Source organism: Artemia franciscana, chromosome 13 (assembly GCF_032884065.1).
Source record: "Artemia franciscana chromosome 13, ASM3288406v1, whole genome shotgun sequence".
Classification (NCBI taxonomy): domain Eukaryota; kingdom Metazoa; phylum Arthropoda; class Branchiopoda; order Anostraca; family Artemiidae; genus Artemia; species Artemia franciscana.
This window is the reverse complement of record NC_088875.1, coordinates 4,186,411-4,208,362: the sequence shown is the minus strand read 5'-3', so window position 1 is coordinate 4,208,362 and position 21,952 is coordinate 4,186,411.

Here is a 21,952-nt window from a genome sequence, read left to right as displayed (position 1 = left end):
TTTTGCAAGTTTGATATGATTCTTTATCAACTCTGTAGTATGTTCTTGATACATCTGTTCTGTGTTTTTGGCCTGGCTTTTTCCAATTCTATAGCCTTAAAAGCTCGTTTTAACACTTTTGATGAAATTTTTAATTTTGTTACTTAACTCATTTGTTCTGTTGAGATTTGTTCTAACAAGTAATAAATATTCTTGATATTCTTTGTCGATATTCATTGTCTGTTCTGTAGTTAATAAGTCTACAAATCCTTCAGTTCCAAGTAATAATTCCTCCATAATTCCCAAAAATGACTGAAAGAATATTTGCAAGGTTAAACACTGATTTGATGCTCATTCTTGTAATTTCTTTCTTACTCTGAGACAAAAGTCTTCTGATCTGATAAAAGTTTAAATCTGAATTTGTCGACTCTAATTTAATGTGGCCTCTGTTAAACTGACTTATTTCAAGTAATAATTCCTCCATAATTCTCAAAAATGACTGAAAGAATATTTGCAAGGTTAAACACTGATTTGATGCTCATTCTTGTAATTTCTTTCTTACTCTGAGACAAAAGTCTTCTGATCTGATAAAAGTTTAAATCTGAATTTGTCGACTCTAATTTAATGTGGCCTCTGTTAAACTGACTTATTTCACCGTGAACTAACCTTAATCTGTTCATGTATTTTTTCAAATCATCTCTCAGAGAATTTTTTTTTGTAAGCATGCATTGAGTTATCTGCCAAATTTACTTCAGTTGTAGCATGGCTGTTGAAGTTTTTGCTAATCAGCAGAGCTGTACAATGAGCTCTTAAATTAGAAAGCTCATTCTTCTATTTCTGCATGGAAGATATCGTTTTCAGTTAAATCAACCATTCTAAGAATATTTCTTTCTTTTATATGTATCGAGTCATCTTTTTTACCTTACGAAAACACACGCTAACAAGTTTTCGTTGGACTTTGCAGGATTTAGTCTTTCGTAGGATTTCAGTATGTCTTTGAAATTCATCGATTGTGAACCGGATATCAGTAATCACAGAATTAACTTTGATAGCCTTTTCTGAGTAATCAATCTTTAAATCAACAAGTGACCCTGTGCTTCTATGAATTTCAAAGACATACTGAAATCCTACGAAATACTAAATCCTGCAAAATCCTACGCAAACTTGTTAGTGTATGTTTTCGTAAGGTAAAAAAGAAGACTGATACATATAAGACCTCACCAGATAATCTTGTATATTTTGACGGAGAAGCAGCCACCCCGATTAATATGCTTCGACCATCAGTATTTAAATGGACCGTCAGAGCGAAGGTTTCTCAAAAAAGTCAAACTGTAATGAAGAATAAAAAAGTGAATAAAGAACGTTTCGATCTTTGTCTCTGTGACGAAACTGGAGTGGTTAAGCTCAGTGGCTCCGGGCCAAGATCAAAAGTCTAGATTCGTATGTTTGATATGATTCTTTATCAACTCTGTAGTATGTTCTTGATACATCTGTTCTGTGTTTTTGGCCTGGCTTTTTCCAATTCTATAGCCTTAAAAGCTCGTTTTAACACTTTTGATGAAATTTTTAATTTTGTTACTTAACTCATTTGTTCTGTTGAGATTTGTTCTAACAAGTAATAAATATTCTTGATATTCTTTGTCGATATTCATTGTCTGTTCTGTAGTTAATAAGTCTACAAATCCTTCAGTTCCAAGTAATAATTCCTCCATAATTCTCAAAAATGACTGAAAGAATATTTGCAAGGTTAAACACTGATTTGATGCTCATTCTTGTAATTTCTTTCTTACTCTGAGACAAAAGTCTTCTGATCTGATAAAAGTTTAAATCTGAATTTGTCGACTCTAATTTAATGTGGCCTCTGTTAAACTGACTTGATTCCGTCATGTCAATTAAATTGACATGACGGAAGTCATGGCCAATTGACGAAAAAAGCCAAGACAAATTGTCCAGGTTAATTTTACCCCTTGGATGGCCGTTGTTACTGTCTCCCATTTATATGCTCCATGAATTAACCTTAATCTGTTCATGTAAATAATATGAAAAAAACTTCGTTTTCTTAAAGAGTTAAAGAGGCTGCGTCCCAAAGTCGAACCTTAAAACGTAAAAGAATCGGGAATGGCAGTTGGGGGGCTGCTGACCCCCAAACCCCCCGCTTTTAAAGACTCTTTTGTACAGGTTTTTTGTTGTGGGGGGCTGCCAAAAAAAAATTGTTGTGGGGACTGCCAAAAACTAAAAATTGAAATGAATGAATAATGGAATAGCTTCGAAAAATGTTAAACACAAGAGGACAGGAGAACCATTGCGCCGAAACTAGTAATTAGTAACAATGAAGTTGACCACTCCATTTGCATTTTAACATAATTATTGAAACTGTTTCCCAGACACAGAGCACACAAGCAAAGAGCTGGGGGTGGGGGTAGGGTAGCAAACAAAAACCTGTTTTGTATTCTTTGTTAATTAAAAAAGGGCCTTTCGGAAGCCAAGAGCGCGGGGTTAGGGGGGTGGCAGCCCCCCACAACCAAAAACCTGTACAAAAGAGTCTTTAAAAGCGAGGGCTTTGGGGGGCGGTAGCCCCCCAACTGCCTCTCCTAATTCCTGTACGTTTTAAGGTTCGACTTTGGGACGCAACCTCTTTAACTCTTTAAGAAAAAGAAGTTTTTTTCATATTTTTTCTGTAAGTTTTTCTACAATCCATGGTGGATGTAATTTAATAATTCCTGAACTCCTCGTACTGAAATTAGGAGAGAAAGTTGGGTGGCTGCAGCCCCCCCCCCCGCTTTTAAAAACTCTTTTGTATAGGTTTTTTGTTGTGTTCTTGACAGAGATCCTCGACACTAAGCCGATTTATAATAAAAAAATTTTTACGAAGTCTTCGTAGAAGCCGAGAGGAAACTGCCGGATGATGGTGAGTTTTTATTTTTATTTTTTCCAATATAAAATTTAATGCTCTTATGAAACTATTCTAAAGGAACTAAGCACGTGTCGAAGCCGTCAATGAAGCGTTGCGTAATCTTGTGGCAGAGTGTTCGTCTGTCCAGATCTAGGGCCAAGTACTCGGGAGCTTGAGTGAAGAGTGTTCTCAGTTTGGTGACGTGACCGTTGGGGCATGTTTCGCCGGGCTGCTCTGGGATTAGAACCCAACTGAAAGAAATCGCGTTTTTGTCGATAATTTTGTTGATCGCAGGCTCGTTGGGATTTAGAACACCTGGAATCGGAAACGGACAGTCTGGAGTACCTTCTGGGTGCAATGCGGTTTTGGACCAGTTGCAAGTGCTGCAGACAGAAAATCGATTAATCTTGAACTGGTAGAGGGAGCGAAGGGGGCTCATGTCATTGGCTTGATGTTCTGCGTCAAGTTTTTCAAATAGGTGGAACCAGAATTCGCATAGCGATTGCTGATCTCTGCCTGTGTAGTTGTGTTGTGGCGGCAGGAGGCTACGCACAGTGTCCATAGTTTCATTCTTTCCGAGCGAACTGAGTGCCAATCGCTTGAGTTCTTCGGCAAGAGGTCCGTGCATAACTGAAAGTACTTCGAACAGCTTGTAGTGCATGGCAAAAAGGCTTTACATCGTTGCGTTCGGAACGATGGTTTAAATCTGAATTTGTCGACTCAAATTTAATGTGGCCTCTGTTAAACTGACTTATTTCACCATGAATTAACCTTAATCTTTTCATGTATTTTTTCAAATCATCTCTCAGAGAATGTTGTTTAATTTTGTAAGCATGCATTGATTTATCTGCCAAATTTACTTCAGTTGTAACATGGCTGTTGAAGTTTTTGGTAATAAGCAGATCTGTACAATGAGCTCTTAAATTAGAAAGCTTGTTCTTCTGTTTCTGCATTAAAAATATCGTTTTCAGTTAAATCAACCATTCTAAGAATATTTCTTTCTTTTATATCTATTTCTTTTTTACCATACGAAAACATACGCTAACAAGTTTTCGTAGGATTTCGCAGGATTTAGTATTTCGTAGGATTTAAGTATGTGTTTGAAATTCATCGATTGTGAATCGGATATCAGTAATCTCAGAATTAAATTTGATAGCCTTTTCTGCAAAATCAATCTTTAAATCAACAAGTGACGTCTGCGAATCAAGCTCCGGTATGTTTTGGCCTCCTAGTTAGCTATAAAAATCGAAAATTACAGTTTTCAACTGAGAAAACAACTGGAGAACCTTATGACGTTGTAACCATGTGCTTATATCACTATTTGCCAAAGAAATAGGAGTATAAGCATATATCAAATTAGAATATTGAACACCAATCTAAACGATCCGTTATTCCAGCTGTACTTCGAACGGCTTGTAGTGCATGGCAAAAAGGCTTTGCATCGTTGCGTTCGCAACAATGTTTTAAATCTGAATTTGTCGACTCAAATTTAATGTGGCCTCTGTTAAACTGACTTATTTCACCATGAATTAACCTTAATCTGTTCATGCATTTTTTCAAATCATCTCTCAGAGAATGTTGTTTAATTTTGTAAGCATGCATTGATTTATCTGCCAAATTTACTTCAGTTGTAACATGGCTGTTGAAGTTTTTGCTAATCAGCAGAGCTGCACAATGAGCTCTTAAATTAGAAAGCTTATTCTTCTGTTTCTGCATTAAAGATATCGTTTTCAGTTAAATCAACCATTCTAAGAATATTTCTTTCTTTTATATCTATTGAGTCTTCTTTTTTACCATACGAAAACATACGCTAACAAGTTTTCGTAGGATTTCGCAGGATTTAGTATTTCGTAGGATTTAAGTATGTCTTTGAAATTCATCGATTGTGAATCGGATATCAGTAATCTCAGAATTAACTTTGATAGCCTTTTCTGCAAAATCAATCTTTAAATCAACAAGTGACGTCTGCGAATCAAGCTCCGGTATGTTTTGGCCTCCTAGTTAGCTAGAAGAATCGAAAATTACAGTTTTCAACTGAGAAAACAACTGGAGAACTTTATGACGTTGTAACCTTGTGCTTATATCACTATTTGCCAAAGAAACAGGAGTATAAGCATTCATCAAATTAGAATATTGAACACCAATCTAAACGATCCGTTATTCCAGTGTTGTTAAATGAAAATTGAAAATAGATGAAAAAGGTATAAATGAAAAGAGAAAGTCATTACATACTTGATATATTTGTTTTGCAAGTTTGATATGATTCTTTATCAACTCTGTAGCATGTTCTTGATACATTTCTTCTGCGTTTTTGGCCTGGCTTTTTCCAATTCTATAGCCTTTCAGCTCGTTTTAACACTTTTGATGAAATTTTTGATTTTGTTACTAAATTTTTGAACTAAATCAAAACGCGTTATGTGTACAAGGGCTGTTGAAAGGGCGTGACTTATGATTGACTGAGTAGATTAATTTGGAAACCTCTGGAAATGATAGGGGAGCTCGTTAACTGTCGGAACAAGGAGAACATTCCTACACTAATGCTACTACAAACACCATTATTATACCTGATAAATCCAATATTATTTTCTCTTCAATAGCAGTTTTATTTTTTATTTATTTAAAGATTTGTAAGGTGGTATATGAACTTCTTTTTAATATTGATTTCGTCATCTGTGCTGGAATGACCTGGAACAAAATTATTATCATTTGTGCTTGTATTAATAATTTCAAAACCACATCAACTAACTCTATGAAAATTGTTTCCTATGCCACCCACCCCCCCAGAAACCAAAAACAAGGGGTGTAATTTTTCCCCCGAGGACATATAATACTTCTTTTTTGCTGCATCTCCGATGGAATGACCTGGAAATTTTTTTTTCATTTGCGCTTGTATTCATAATTTCAAAACCACAACAACTAACTCTATGAAAACTGATTCCTAAGCCCCCCCCCCAGAAACCAAGAACAAGGATTGTAATTTTTTCCCCGAGAACATATAAGGCTTTTATTGAAATCAAGAGCCTGGTGCCTTTTTCAGAAGGCACTTGAATCTTGAATCAGAGTCAACAGGGATTATAGGGCAACCAGCCACATCGACGACCATCATCATCATTCAGCTATCATGCCTGAAACACGCCAAATTTATATACCAACTACCGAGGAAAGTTTAGGTTTCTGCTACCTATTCTCTGCAGTTTGAGAGAGACACCACTCCCGGCAGGTACTACGATCATTGCGACAGGAACCTCCCCTCTTCTGCTCGCTTATTGGTAAGATAAAATGATTCTCGCTAACTGGTTCAAATAGTTCAATAACAATAATTCAATAATTTTTTCTACAATTCATGAACAAATCATTCTTTTGATAATCCTCTTATTTAGGTCAAGGTTACATGTCACTTTATCCTTAACCAGGATATAAAGAATAGAAGCGATTTAGAATCTAAAGAATATTTCTAATAAAAGCGATTTTTATATAAAAGCTATTGTTCCTTATCTTTAAACTCGAAAAATAATTATTCGTTGATAACAATCTGAATTTGAGTTTGAGCATATTACTGAACATGAATAAATTTGAATCAGACTAGGGTTCTGAAAAAGGAGTATTTAAGATCATATGAATGACCAGAATCAGGTCTTTTTAGGTAGTTTATCCAAGGAACACAGAAGTTAAAATTTAAATCGATACAGTTACCATAACATTTGATTTCCAAGCACTGGTAATATTGATAGAAAAAACGTATTGCGTTTTATAGAATCAGCAGTTATAACAACTACACCTTTATAATACTGATGCTTTCCACTTTCTCCTCGTTTACGTTTTTCATATTAAAATTCTGAGTTGATTTCTTATTTTTAAAAAGATTTGTAAGACGGTATTTGAACTTCTTTTTATTGCTGATTTCGTCATCTGCGCTGGAATGACCTGGAACAAAATTATTATCATTTGCGATTGTACTCATAATTTCAAACTAGTTCCACTAGCGGTTTCCACTTTCTCCTTGCTTATGTTTTTCATATTAATATTCGGAGTTGATTTTTCATTTTTTAAAAGATTTGTAAGACTTCTTTTTATTGCTTAAATCCAATATTATTTTCTCTTCAATAGCGATTTGATTTTTTATTTTTTTAAAGATTTGTAAGACGGTATTTGAACTTGTTTTTATTGCTGATTTCGTCATTTGCGCTGGAATGACCTGGAACAAAAATACTATCATTTGCGCTTGTATTCATAATTTCAAACTAGTTCCACTAGTGGTTTCCACTTTCTCCTTGCTTATGTTTTTCACATTAATAATCGGAGTTGATTTTTTATTTTTTTAAAAAGATGCAATAAGACGTTTCAACTTCCTTTCTGCTGCATCTCCAATTGCATGACCTGGAACAAGATTTTATCATTTGCACTTGTATTCATAATTTCAAAACCACAACAACTAACTCTATGATTGTTGATTCCTACGCCACCCCCCCAGAAACCAAGAACAAGGGTTGTAATTTTTCCCCCGAGGATATATAAGGTTTTTATTGAAATCAAAGGTCCTGGTGTCTTTTTTAAGAGTCAACAGGGATTGTAGGGCAACCAGCCACATCGACGACCATCATTTCCCAAAACCAATCCAATCAAAATTTTGAGACAGATATTTTAATCATTACTGTTCATAGATCCAGTGATAATGTCTTTGGGGATTTTACCTCCCCCCCTTTGTCCCTCAGGGCAAGGTCTATAAGTTAATCGATTTGTCTATTGCTTAAATATAGCCTATGCTATTGAGGAAAGCGGGCATGTATGACCTCTACTTTCCAAAAGACGAAGGGCATTAAGGTGAGAGTTTCATAGAATTTTGACGGAAATTTTGAACTAAATCAAAACGTGTTATGTGCATAAGCGCTGTTAAGAGGGCGTGACTTATGATTGACTGAGTAGATTAATTTGGAAACCTCAGGAAATGATAGGGGAGCTCGTCAATTGTCGGAAAAAGGAGAACATTTCTACACTAATAATACTACAAACACCATTACTATACCCGATAAATCCAATATTATTTTCTCTTCAATAGTGGTTTGATTTTTATTTTTTTAAAGATTTGTAAGACGCTATTTGAAATTCTTTTTATTGCTGATTTCGTCATCTGCGCTGGAATGACCTGGAACGAAATTAGTATCATTTATGCTTGTATTCATAATTTCAAACTAGTTCCACTAATGGTTTCCACTTTCTCTTTGCTTATGTTTTTCATATTAATATTCGGAGTTGATTTTTTATTTTTTTTAAAGATTTGTAAGACGGTATTTGAACTTCTTTTTATTGCTGATTTCGTCATTTGCGCTGTTTCATCTTGAACAGCAGTTTTTACTATTTCATTGCTTATATTGTTGAAATTACCACAAGATTTTTTTATTTTTAAAAAAGGTGCAATAGGACTTTTCAACTTCTTTTTCGCTGCATCTCCGATTGAATGATCTGGAACAAAATTTTATCATTTGCGCGTGTATTCATAATTTCAAAACCATAACAACTAACTCTATGAAAATTGATTCCTACGCCACCCCCCCCCCCCCAGAAACCAAGAACAAGGGTTGTAATTTTCCCCCAGAGGACATATAAGGTTTTTATTGAAATCAAGAGCCTGGTGTCTTTTTTAAGAGTCAACAGGGATTGTAGGGCAACCAGCCACATCGACGACCATCATCATCATTCAGCTATCATGCCTGAAACACGCCAAATTTATATACCAGCTACCGAGGAAAGTTTATGTTTTTGCTACCTATTCTCTGCAGTTTGAGGGAGACACCACTCCCGGCAGGTACTACGGTCATTGCGACAGGAACCTCCCCTCTTCTGCTCGCTTACTGGTAAGATAAAATGATTCTCGCTTACTGGTTCAAATAGTTCAATAACAATAATTCAATAATTTTTTTCTACAATTCATGAACAAATCTTTCTTTTGATAATCCTCTTATTTAGTTCAAGGTTACACGTCACTTTATCTCTAACCAGTTATTGCAAAACCTTGAATAGTAATGAGCTAGTATTCATTCGATGAAAGCTTATAGCCGAGTGTTGAAATATGATCTCTGCTTACACTCTTTTTAAATATGAACCGTGAATCCGGGGAATAATAACAAACCTTTATATCATTAATCACAAGCAACTCCATTAATTTACTTAAAACAGAAGATACGGTAATTGGACAGTAAGAACCATTTACAGAGGGATCATTACCTTGTTTTAAAACAGGTGTCAAAACATCAGTACAAAAAGAATCAGGATCCAGACCCGAATGGAAAATAATCTAGTATAGAATTTCTAAAGGTACCAATAGATTAATATTCCCGTGCATTATATGCGTACCACCTAAACCATCGACACCACGGGAAGTCTTTTTCTTGAGCTGTTAAATCGCAGAACTTATTTTAGGCATTGATACTATAAAACCGATAATATGTAAAGTAGAAAGATATTTCTCCGGCTTCCCAATGAGTCCCTTATAGCATGGATATCGTGTTGGATATTCTTGATATTCTCTGCTATAGTGCATCTTCTTGGTTTTTTTTCACATAGAGGAATGGATTCCTCCATCGAAATTTCTTCCCAACATACTACGGTCTGAGTCATTCCCAATCAGGCTTTTAGACACGAAAAAGTTAAAAACACAACAACAATAAAAACACACAACCTCAATTACCAATACAAAATAAGTAAAAAGAAAATAATAAAATTATTAACTCGGGAATTAAATGCAGTCTTGAAGTTTACTATTACTCCATTCCACAACAGCCCGCTAAGTTGCTGCGTGCAAGAAGTAAACTCACTTATAAAACACTTACAATGTATTATTATTCTATTCCACAATAAACCGCTAATTTAATGTTTGTAAGAAGCAATACTAATCGCTCAATAATTATCATTATCAATTATTATCAATAACTATCCAAAAAAAATCCTAACTGACTGTAAAAAATTAAAATCTGAGTTTGCAGCTTCCGTTTAGGAGACAAATAATGTTCACGTTCTTTTCTATTGTTGAACGTAATTTCTTCTTTTTTCATTAATTTTTCTATTTCTTTAATAATTTGAATTGCAGGCAATCTCTTGATGTTCCTAGTTGTTGCTGAAGTTCTGCGTCATGAGTGGTATGTGTCTTGTTTTTTTTTTCAATTTACTTCTTAAGGTTTTACTCAGTATTAGTTTGGTATCAATTCGTGTATGTTTTCAGTCAATTTTCTCAGGTCTGCTTGGCTTTGGTGTTTTTGGACTGGTAATGGATTAGGGATAATTGTAGAATGATAGCTGATACTTTTTTTTATACCAATGGTATTATTGAGATGTTCTGTCTTCGTTGATAGCTGTTGGTTGGAACATCAGCTGTTTTATTTTTTGGGCATTCTTTGGTGGTTGATAAATCATAGCAATAGATTTTGCTCGTTCCTTGATTTCGACCTTAATGTGTCGCTGGTCAGTGCCATAGTATGCAAGTTCCGGTAAAAAAATTCCTTGGCAGGATTAAATTCTTAATCAGCAAAATGACACATAATAATACGCAATATTATTATAATAACAATGTAAATAGTATTCAGTAATGGGTAATATCTTAAACATTATTATTTCGCCATTAACTACATTTCATGGCTGTGAATACAAGAGTTCTGTTCTAAAAAAATAATGTCTAAATACTTGGTAAATGATAGAAGTCTTAATCTTACTTATAGTATTTTCTGCCAAATGTTTTATATTTCTGATGCATGATTATGTCGAATAGAATATTGTGTCATAGCTTTCATCCAATATACATGAGCAATATTTTTTTCCTTTAGGGACATGATATTAGAATATACAGGAGACGACCTCTTAATTCTTCTGTATTGCTATATCCTCCCAATTCTGTTGGCCTAGATATCATCGGGGGCAGTGGGGTTGAATTGATGCGTTGCCTATGCATGAACTGTCTCCTTTTCAGTCTGAATAGCTTTCATAGTTTAATGTTAGAAGTGCCCTTATTGTCAGTGAGATGAGAAATACCAAAAATACTTTAAGTATAATACTGTACCAGGAATTTGGTGAAAATAATCAATATTAATTTTCTTTTACGGAGGGGGGTATATTTATATGGTTTTTACTGGGAGTTCTTATAAGTGATGTTACTAATATTTTCCGCCAAATGTTTTATATTTCTGATACATGATTATGTTGAATAGAAACACAACATATTGTGTCATAGCTTTCAACCAACATACATCAGCAATATATCTTTACTTTAGGGACACGATATTAGAATATGCATGAAACAACCTCTTAATTCTCCTGTATTGCTATATCCTCCCAGTTCCTATGGCTTAAATAACATCAGGGACAGTGGGGTTTAATTGATGCATTTCATGTTCATCAACTGTGTTGTTTTTTGGCTTTGCTCTCAGTCTCAATAGCTTCCCATAGTTTAATTTTAGCAGTGCCTTTATTTTCAGTTGGATGATAAATACCAGAAATATAGTAATTCTAATATTGTACCAGGAATTTGGTGAAAATAATCCATATTGATTTTCCACATATTTTAATTTCTGGTGTTCATTAGTCTTTTATCTAGAAAAAATTAAAACAATATTATCTTCACTAATATTGTTTGTAGTATTTGACCTTATGTCTATCCTTTCGGTAACTTTTATTATTTCTAGTATCTAATTTCTTCGCGTTACAATGTTTGATTCGATTTGAGTTGATTGAATTTCGGTTTGGACGGTTTCTGGTGGGTTTTGAGGAATATTTGAGACAGGTTTGACCTGGATCTGCTTGATTTCAATTGATTTTATTTCAGACAAATCTTTTGCTTTGTTTGTTGGTTTTTCATCAAATGTACTAGATAATATCTGTTTGTGCCACAATCCCTTGAAGAAATTCCATATATTTAGTATATCATTTAATAACACGTGTTGTCCATCATAAAATCTTCTTTCTATTCATGGGGTTTTAGTTGGTATGCCCCGTCTTATTAGGCCGCTCGACATCAAACTCACTATTTCTCTGCTATCACGTTCAAACAAACTCTTAACTTGTAACTCTTATCTGTTTATCATAAATAGGCAATATGACTGACGTATGGCTATCTAATGCTAATTAAGGGCATTACTTTTCTTGTAATAATGCTTCTTAGTTGCGTATCGTTAGTATTATTTTATGTGTTAACAACATGATTCTGCTTGTAAATTTTTATTGCAGAATTTGGCATACTCTGACATGGGCCGACGATACGTCATGGTCAAAAATTGAAAAACACCTATCATGATTTATCAACCGCCAAAAAATGCCCAAATCACATATATGATTCAACCAGACAGCTATCACCCAAGTAACACCTCAAATACCGCCACCCATTGTCCTGCAATCATTTTCATCTTTCCGACTGAACGATGACTTGAGAAGACGTAATATCCAGCCAAGCGGGTACAACCACCACACACCCACGAAGACACCATAACAGATAACCTGTATCAATATGGAAACCCAACATCAGCAAAGTCACAAACCTGCATGAAGATTTAGAACAACACATCCTGAATTCTAATTTAATAACTTATGCATCAACATGCCAAGTAAGGTTTTAAATACTACCTCGGTCGATTGACTCATAAGACAATATAAATAACGCTTAAAACAATACAAATGCAGAAGAGAGCGGGAACGGGACGGAAGAGCCGTAGTACTGGCCGTACTTTTGTACTTAAACTGCTGGAGATAGGTGTCCCGAGTTCCACACTTCCCTTTCTGTTAAAAGCGTAGAAAACAATACGAACCTTATAATTGCTAAAATTTTAAAATAAGCAATAAAACACTTAGAGTGATAAACTCGAAAATTACACTATAATAGTTCCATCAGTAAATAGGGCAAGGACACGAAAATCGTGAATGGTGTGAAAATAATATCCCAAAATAATAAGTGATGAACAATTAAAATGCCAAATAGTGAATTGGAAGTTTTCCAGTGATTTTTTTCTTATATAATTCTGTTATTGTTAAAATACCTGGGATCAATTGAGAATTAAATATAATAGGTAAAATTGTTTATAATTCAAATAAAAGCAAATAATTGGAACCAGGTATTTATGTGTAAACACAGTTGATGTCAAGTGCTGTCACTATATAATTTTAACAAGTGTTAGGTGTAGGGTCCATATAAGTTGTAGGAACATATATCTATAAAATTTTGAATAATCCTTATAAGGTTAAGGAATTATAATAAAAATTCTACTATACAATATGATTAAAAAATGTTTAAAATGTTAAAGTTTAAAGAAAGGGATTAGTCTGATTGATGAGGAAATCAATCTACAACGGGGATATGCAACATATAGACCAGCACCCCCCCCCCCCTCTATAAAATTCAGGACCAAATCTCTCATTCATACCCCTTTAGAGACTCTTACATTCAGGACCAAATTTCTCGTTCTTACCCCTTTAGTAAATTTCAAATTAAGACTTCAAAGCATCTATAAGTTTTAAAGTTAAATTCAACACCCTCAGCACAAGTCGAATTATTTTTTGTTGTGGCTACCAAAGATTAGACCAAGCTGAAAAGCTTCTTTTTTGAAGTAGCCAATCAAAATCAAGTCTCTATTACTGGTTCATATGAACCTTTGGTTTTTTTAACTCAAAAAACCAGAAGAGAAAATACTTTTTTTGTCTCTTGGGAGCAGAGACTGGTCAATGCATCATCATTGGGAAATACCAGTCGTATTGCGACATTTCCAGTAGAGGTACCTGCCCAGGTCTTCTGCCAAGTTCTTAGGAACGGACACTGGTCAAAGCATTATGATTGGGAAATACCAGTCGTATTGCGACATTTGCAGTAGAGGTCACCTGCCCAGGTCTTCTGCCAAGTTCTTGTGTTAGAAATCCAGTTTTTAGTGATATATTAGTGCAATGCAGGTAGCCAGGTGATCTTTTGAGTACTGGCGTTCACATGTACCATTTCATGCAATACATTATTGAAGTTGTTCTATTCAAAGTTGTATGTAAGTACGAAAATAAAATTATCGTCTTATAATCATCTTTGTCTGTGAACTAGGATATTAGGTACAGTTCCTTTAGTCTTTCAGGCACGGTCCCAAGGGATTCTATACTGTTTAGGAGACCTGAACATCATAGAGATGATTCTGTCTCCCAGATTATTGGTGATCATTCACAGAGCCTTCCTATCATTTTAGTTGTTTACCTCCCATATGTAGATTAGAATATCCTATATTTCATACCGGTACTAAGCAACCAAGACCCAGAAAAGTCCCAAATACCTCGTAGTAACAATCCCCCCTTAAGCTAAACACCCACATAAAATATCTATAACCCCCCCCCCCCGTAACAGTTTAGACTAGTCTATTAAAACTGACAGAGATATGTACAGGTCAAATTTTCCTAGTTTATATTCATTCAATCCTGAAACTTGTCAAAACCCTACAACAAAATGTGGCTTCTATTGTTTTCTATTTAGGCTAGTGCCAGTAACAATAGTGATCAAAAAATATATTGCAAGGGCAAAGGAAGCCAGACAGTTGTATAGTCTAAATGGTGAACCCACCAAATAACAATGGTCTACAAGCAAAGCGTCTAATAGCCCACTAGCATTTCTATTGATTAAAATCACACAACCTTCATAAACTATAGCAAGAGGATCTATCCTTCCTAAGCCTGAAAAGACTTATTTCTGTCTAACTTATTTAGCCAATCCAAGGTCTATGCCTACCTGAGATTAATAGTTCTTGACTTGCCATCTGATTTGATGTATGGTAGATCAAATTTTTCCTAGTTACTTATTCATTTAATCCAGAGATTTGTCGAAATCCTACAACAAAAGACAACTTCTATTGTTTTTCTATTGTAGGCTACCTGCCAGAGACCATTAAAAATCAACTGGACAATCTACTGTACCTTACTAGGCTGTAGATTCCTTTAATAATAATAAACAATTTAGCAAGTGCTAGGGAAAAGGGAGTCAGATAGTTGCATTGTCTAACATTTGAACCCATTAAATCACAATAGCCTATAAGCAAAGATTTTAATAGCCTACTAGCAGTTCCATTGATTAAAAATCTGACAACCTTCATAAACTGTTGCGAGAGGGTCTATCCTTCCTAAACCTGAAAAGACTTACTTCTATCAAACTTTTTTATTCAAACCAAGGTCTAAGCCTACCTGAGATTACCATTCCTTGACTTGCCAGCTGATTTGGGAAGCTCTCCCAGGCATTTATTTTGAGACCCCTATCATTGGGCATCTGGGTTTCAACTCTTCCAGCAGTGGATACTGATAGAAGAACAAATCTTGGCTCTCGGAACCCCAAGTTTTGAATTCGTGCTTGATATGGCTTTCGGAGCCCTGAAAGTAGTTCTAGGAACACTAGATCTGCTTCTCGGAGCTCAAAAAAAGGTTCTAGAACCACCAAAACTGGCACGGCTCGCCCCACTAAAATTCAAGACCACAGAAATGACAAAAAGCGGAAGACTTCTCCTAAAAAGCACAAAGACAAAAAAAAATTAAAGAAAGCATGGCAAATGATGGTCTATTTGGCTATTTGCTATCAAGTGTTCTGGTATTCCAAGCAGGGTTCCCCCAAGATCCATAAAAAAAAATGTTAACACAGATTTTTCTAAGCAAAATTGGAAATAGAGAGGCCAAAAGATTAGGAATATATGGGCTTTTTTTTATCACGGGTTAATAAGAGGATTGCTAAGGCACTTAAAAATTCTGGAGGACTATTGTCCACAGGTGACAATTGCAATTCTTTAGCTTAAAAGTCATGATATTGAAGAAATCCCCGTTAAAAAAAACCTTACAAGACTGCATCTTTAATCTTTGAGCAATAACAGTATTTATGAGAGAAATTGGGTACCCGTCGCCAAAAAGTGTGTCTGTAATAAAATTTAATTCTTTTTTAACATACGGTTCTGAACAGATATTTAGTACTCTATCCACAAAAGATATTGCCACACCTCTTTCAACCTGTGGAGGATGGTTAGATTTGAAGTGAAGGTATCTATTATTATGCGTAGGTTTTCTGTAAACTGTAAAATCAAGTTTATTCTCACTGCGTATTATCAATACATCTAAGAAAGGTATTTTTCCATCTCTTTCGGTCTCTAGAGTGAATTGCAGATTTCTATCGTAAGTATTTAAATGTTCTAGAAAACTTTTAAGTTCACTTTCGCCATAATTCCAAACTGAAATTATTTCGTCCATGAAACGGCCCCAAAACACATGATTAAGAAAATACTAATCTAGGGCCTAATTTTCACGATTCTCGACAAAAATATTTGCGAGTAGGCCTGATAGAGGTGCTCCCATAGGATTGATGTTTCAGAATCTGAACAATTATTACAAAATAAACTGGAAAACAATTATCATCTAATCGAAGAGTCAGCGATAGGTCTAGACAATGATGTTCTCATGCATTTGGTTAAATTACGCAACAAATACTCCATGCAATTCCAGTTTCGAAATTCATATTGCAAACAAAAAAACAAGCCTTCCTATGGAAGCACCTCCATCAGGCCTTCTCGCAAAAAATTTTCGTCAACCATCTTGAAAATTGGGCACTGGATTCGTATTTTCTTAATCATGTGTTTTGGGGACGCTTCATGGACGACGTAATTCCAGTTTGGAATTATTGCGAAAATGAACTTAAAGGTTTTCTACAGCATTTATATTCTTACGATAGAAACCTGCGATTCACTCTTGAGACCGAAACAGATGGAAAAATACCTTCTCTAGATGTGGTGATAATACGTATTGTGAATAAACTTGATTTTACGGTTTACAGAAAACCTAAGCACAATAATAAATACAGTAAAATAATAATTTACTATTATAATAATTTACCATATAGTAATATGGAAGTCAAATCTATAAAATAAGCATTCACTAGAATAAACTGAAAAATGAACGTTTTCAGAGTGTTTGGTTGTTGCGGATAAATTGTTCATAGTAACCATCTTTTTCACTTACATCAACATTTTTTGAATTGAAAAGATTTAGAAATGAATTGACTGATAGATGAGAATATTCATGTGGTAGATTTACCCTTTCTAGGGAAAAGAATATTTTTTCGTTCGAACAGTTTTTTCTCGATTTCTTTTTCTTCTTTGACAAGAGTGAAGTTTTACGCCTCTGGGACTGACTTGAGACTGATGAGTGACGGGGTATTTCTCGCCCTTATTAAATATTTCCCGCTTTTTTCCGATTTCAATCGCTCGCCGAGGAATCGCGCACTGGACGTGAAATATTGTGTAACACTCATTAAAATCCTACCCAGAGCCATCATGTAACTTCGAGGACGCAAAATCGACGGCAACTGGTTCAGTATATTTCTTAGCAAGAACGAAGCAACTTAAAAATAATAATTAATATAATAAATTTTAACAATATTTATAATTAATAATAAATAATAGTTATTTTTTTTAAATAATAAAAAGTAAGAATATCTAAAAACTAAAACAAACTTCACAGAAGCTTATTCATTGGTAGCATATTTTCTGTAGAAAAATTCATTGGCAGCTAACTTCTGTCGGAACTAAGCTGAGTGATCTCATCATCCTCTTCGCTGTCAAAATAATCTTTTTCCTCCCTATCACATAGTTTTCCTATATCTCCTTTTTGATCTATGATAGTCGCAAATGGTGTATAAGTTGTCGTGAGATCATCAATAGCCATATCCTTGTCATCACCATCCATACATTTGAATACAATCAAACCCTCTTCATTGACACCTTCCATGCACCTTTCATGGTCAGGATCCTTCATAAGAGGTGCATCATCCCCAACTTTTGGCAGGATTAATAAGATAGTAAAAAAGACTTGAAGAAGACGTCCTGAATTGAAAACAGCCATGACGTCTATAAATAGAATATCTAGGTATTCTAGTAAATTGGTCCAAAAATCCTCTGCCACATTTGGTGTATAAATGGGAATATTATAATACAAAACTCCTGTACTGACGGTAATATCTTTAGAAAAAAACTAAAGCAATTGTATATAATGAAACTTTCCTCTGCCACATATAAGAAACCCCTACGTGGGACCCCTACGTCTGGTCCCAGGGGTCCCTCATCTGGGACCCCTACGTGGGGTCCCAGATGAGTCATCAATAAAATATAGAATATTTAGAGGAGTCTTCTAAAGAAATTCAAATTGATTAGGAATAGAGTTATCATAATTAGAGAGATCATCACCAACAGCTTTCTTTTATAAGAAGTGGAAGTAGTAAAAATCTGGATATAATTAAAGTATGTAAAGTCGTAGTATGTACAGAAAACGTAAGAATGAATAAATAATTAATAGAAAAACGATTTGCGCAATAATCAAAGAGTATAATCATGGTATAAAAGAAAAAAAACATTAACAATATAAAAAACAGGGAAGTAGCAGATAGCTATCAAGTCTAGAAGTTTGGAAGAAAAACATAGAAACTATAAAGTTAAAAATAAGCAAAGAGGATTTTGTAGCCTATAGTTCATCCATTGTATATAAAAGAAAATCAAACAGAAGATAGAAAAATAAAACTGGCTAGGAAGCAGGTAGAAGGTAAAATAGTGAACTTTTGGGGGAAAAGTTGAAAAGAAATCTCCAATGAGGCAGAAGCAAGATTAAACATATCAAGAATCTATAAGAAGCATATAACAAACATTGCCCTTTGTTATTATTTTTAAGCTCAGTGGCTCCGGGCCAAGATCACGGAGAATTTTTGAGCAATTGAACGAATCTAAAGTGTATTTCATTAGTAATTTGCATGTAATAGAAGACTTTAATGGTAGTATTGAACTGAGGTTTATGCGCTCAACAAGAGTAAGTGAGACAAATCTGTGAAAATCACAGTGAAAATACCTTATATGATAACAAGGAACAATGTAACAAGGGAATATATCAGCAAGTGATTATCAATAGAATCTAAAACTTTTATGTAATTGAGATTAGTAGACAAAGGGGCTATATACGAAGTGCAGACATTTTCATATTGAGACTCAATTATGAGACCCAAATCACTGAGAACCGGGGGATTATTTATAAATCTTATCAATTGAATGTTTTTCGTTGTCTTTATTTGCTTAAAATTTCACACAGTAGAGCGTGATATTGCCTTTCTTATGGAATAATTGACGTCTGAGAATCAAGCTCCGGTATGTTTTTGCCTCCTTGTTGGCTAGAAGAATCGAAAATTACAGTTTTCAACTGAGAAAACAACTGGAGAACTTTATGACGTTGTAACCTTGTGCTTATATCACTATTTGCCAAATAAACAGGAGTATAAGCATTCATCAAATTAAAATATTGAACAGCAATCTTAACGATCCGTTATTCCAGTGTTGTTATATGAAAATTGAAAATAGATGAAAAAGGTATAAATGAAAAGAGAGTCATTACATACTTGATATATTTGTTTTGCAAGTTTGATATGATTCTTTATCAACTCTGTAGTATGTTCTTGATACATCTGTTCTGCGTTTTTGGCCTGGCTTTTTCCAATTCTATGGCCTTAAAAGCTCGTTTTAACACTTTTGATGAAATTTTTAATTTTGTTACTTAACTCATTGGTTCTGTTGAGATTTGTTCTAACAAGTAATAAATAATCTTGATATTCTTTGTCGATATTCATTGTCTGTTATGTAGTTAATAAGTCTACAAATCCTTCAGTTTCCAAGTAACATTTCCTCCATAATTCCTAAAAATGATTGAAAGAATATTTGCAAGGTTAAACACTGATTTGGTGCTCATTCTTGTAATTTCTTTCTTACTCTGAGACAAAAGTCTTCTGATCTGATAAAAGTTTAAATCTGAATTTGTCGACTCTAATTTAATGTGGCCTCTGTTAAACTGACTTATTTCACCATGAATTAACCTGAATCTTTTCATGTATTTTTTTCAAATCATCTCTCAGAGAATGTTGTTTAATTTTGTAAACATGCATTGATTTATCTGCCTAATTTACTTCAGTTGTAACATGGCTGTTGAAGTTTTCGCTAATCTGCAGAGCTGTACAATAAGCTCTTAAATTAGAAAGCTTATTCTTCTGTTTCTGCATGAAAGATATCGTTTTCAGTTAAATCAACCATTCTAAGAATATTTCTTTCTCTTATGTCTATTGAGTCTTCTTTTTTACCATACGAAAACATACGCTAACAAGTTTTCGTAGGATTTCGCAGGATTGCCTAAGAAACAGGAGTATAAGCATTCATCAAATTAGAATATTGAACAGCAATCTAAACGATCCGTTATTCAAGTGTTGTTGAATGAAAATTGAAAATGGATGAAAAACGTATAAATGAAAAGAGAAAGTCATTACATACTTGATATATTTGTTTTGCAAGTTTGATATGATTCTTTATCAACTCTGTAGCATGTTCTTGATACATTTGTTCTGCGTTTTTGGCCTGGCTTTTTCCAATTCTATAGCCTTTCAGCTCGTTTTAACACTTTTGATGAAATTTTTGATTTTGTTACTTAACTCATTTGTTCTGTTGAGATTTGTTCTAACAAGTAATAAATATTCTTGATATTCTTTGTCGATATTCATTGTCTGTTCTGTAGTTAATAAGTCTACAAATCCTTCAGTTCCAAGTAATAATTCCTCCATAATTATCAAAAATGACTGAAAGAATATTTGCAAGGTTAAACACTGATTTGATGCTCATTCTTGTAATTTCTTTCTTACTCTGAGACAAAAGTCTTCTGATCTGATAAAAGTTTAAATCTGAATTTGTCGACTCTAATTTAATGTAGCCTCTGTTAAACTGACTTATTTCACCGTGAACTAACCTTAATCTGTTCATGTATTTTTTCAAATCATTTCTCAGAGAATTTTGTTTTTTTTTGTAAGCATGCATTGATTTATCTGCCAAATTTACTTCAGTTGTAACATGGCTGTTGAAGTTTTTGCTAATCAGCAGAGCTTTACAATGAGCTCTTAAATTAGAAAACTTATTCTTCTATTTCTGCATGAAAGATATCGTTTTCAGTCAAATCAACCATTCTAAGAATATTTCTTTCTTTTATATGTATCGAGTCATCTTTTTTACCTTACGAAAACACACGCTAACAAGTTTTCGTTGGATTTTGCAGGATTAGTCTTTCGTAGGATTTCAGTATGTCTTTGAAATTCATCGATTGTGAACCGGATATCAGTAATCTCAGAATTAACTTTGATAGCCTTTTCTGAGTAATCAATCTTTAAATCAACAAGTGACCTTGTGCTTATATGTAACCTTGTGCTTATATGAATTTCAAAGACATACTGAAATCCTACGAAATACTAAATCCTGCAAAATCCTACGAAAACTTGTTAGCGTATGTTTTCGTAAGGTAAAAAAGAAGACTCGATACATATAAGACCTCACCAGATAATCTTATATATTTTGACGGAGAAGCAGCCACCCCGATTAATATGCTTCGACCATCAGTATTTAAATGGACCGTCAGAGCGAAGGTTTATCAAAAAAGTCAAACTGTAATGAAGAATGAAAAAGTGAATAAAGAACGTTTCGCTGGAATGGTTAAGCTCAGTGGCTCCGGGCCAAGATCACGGAGAATTTTTGAGCAATTGAACGAATCTAAAGTGTATTTGATTAGTAATTTGCATGTAATAGAAGACTTTAATGGTAGTATTGAACTGAGGTTTATGCGCTCAACAAGAGTAAGTGAGACAAATCTGTGAAAATCACCGTGAAAATACCTTATATGATAACAAGGAACAATGTAACAAGTGAATATATCAGCAAGTGATTATCAATAGAATCCAAAACATTTATGTAATTGAGATTAGTAGACAAAGGGGCTATATATGAAGTGCAGACATTTTCATATTGAGACTCAATTATGAGCCTCAAATCACTGAGAACCGGGGGATTATTTATAAATCTTATCAATTGAAAGTTTCTCGTTGTCTTTATTTGCTTAAAATTTCACACAGTAGAGCGTGATATTGCCTTTCTTATGGAATAATTTTACTGGCAATAAGACAGTAAAATCGGAGTTTGCTGAAAAATCAGAATTCAAAAATGAAGACAACGAGATGGAGAGCTTGCTGTAACAAGTGAATATATCAGCAAG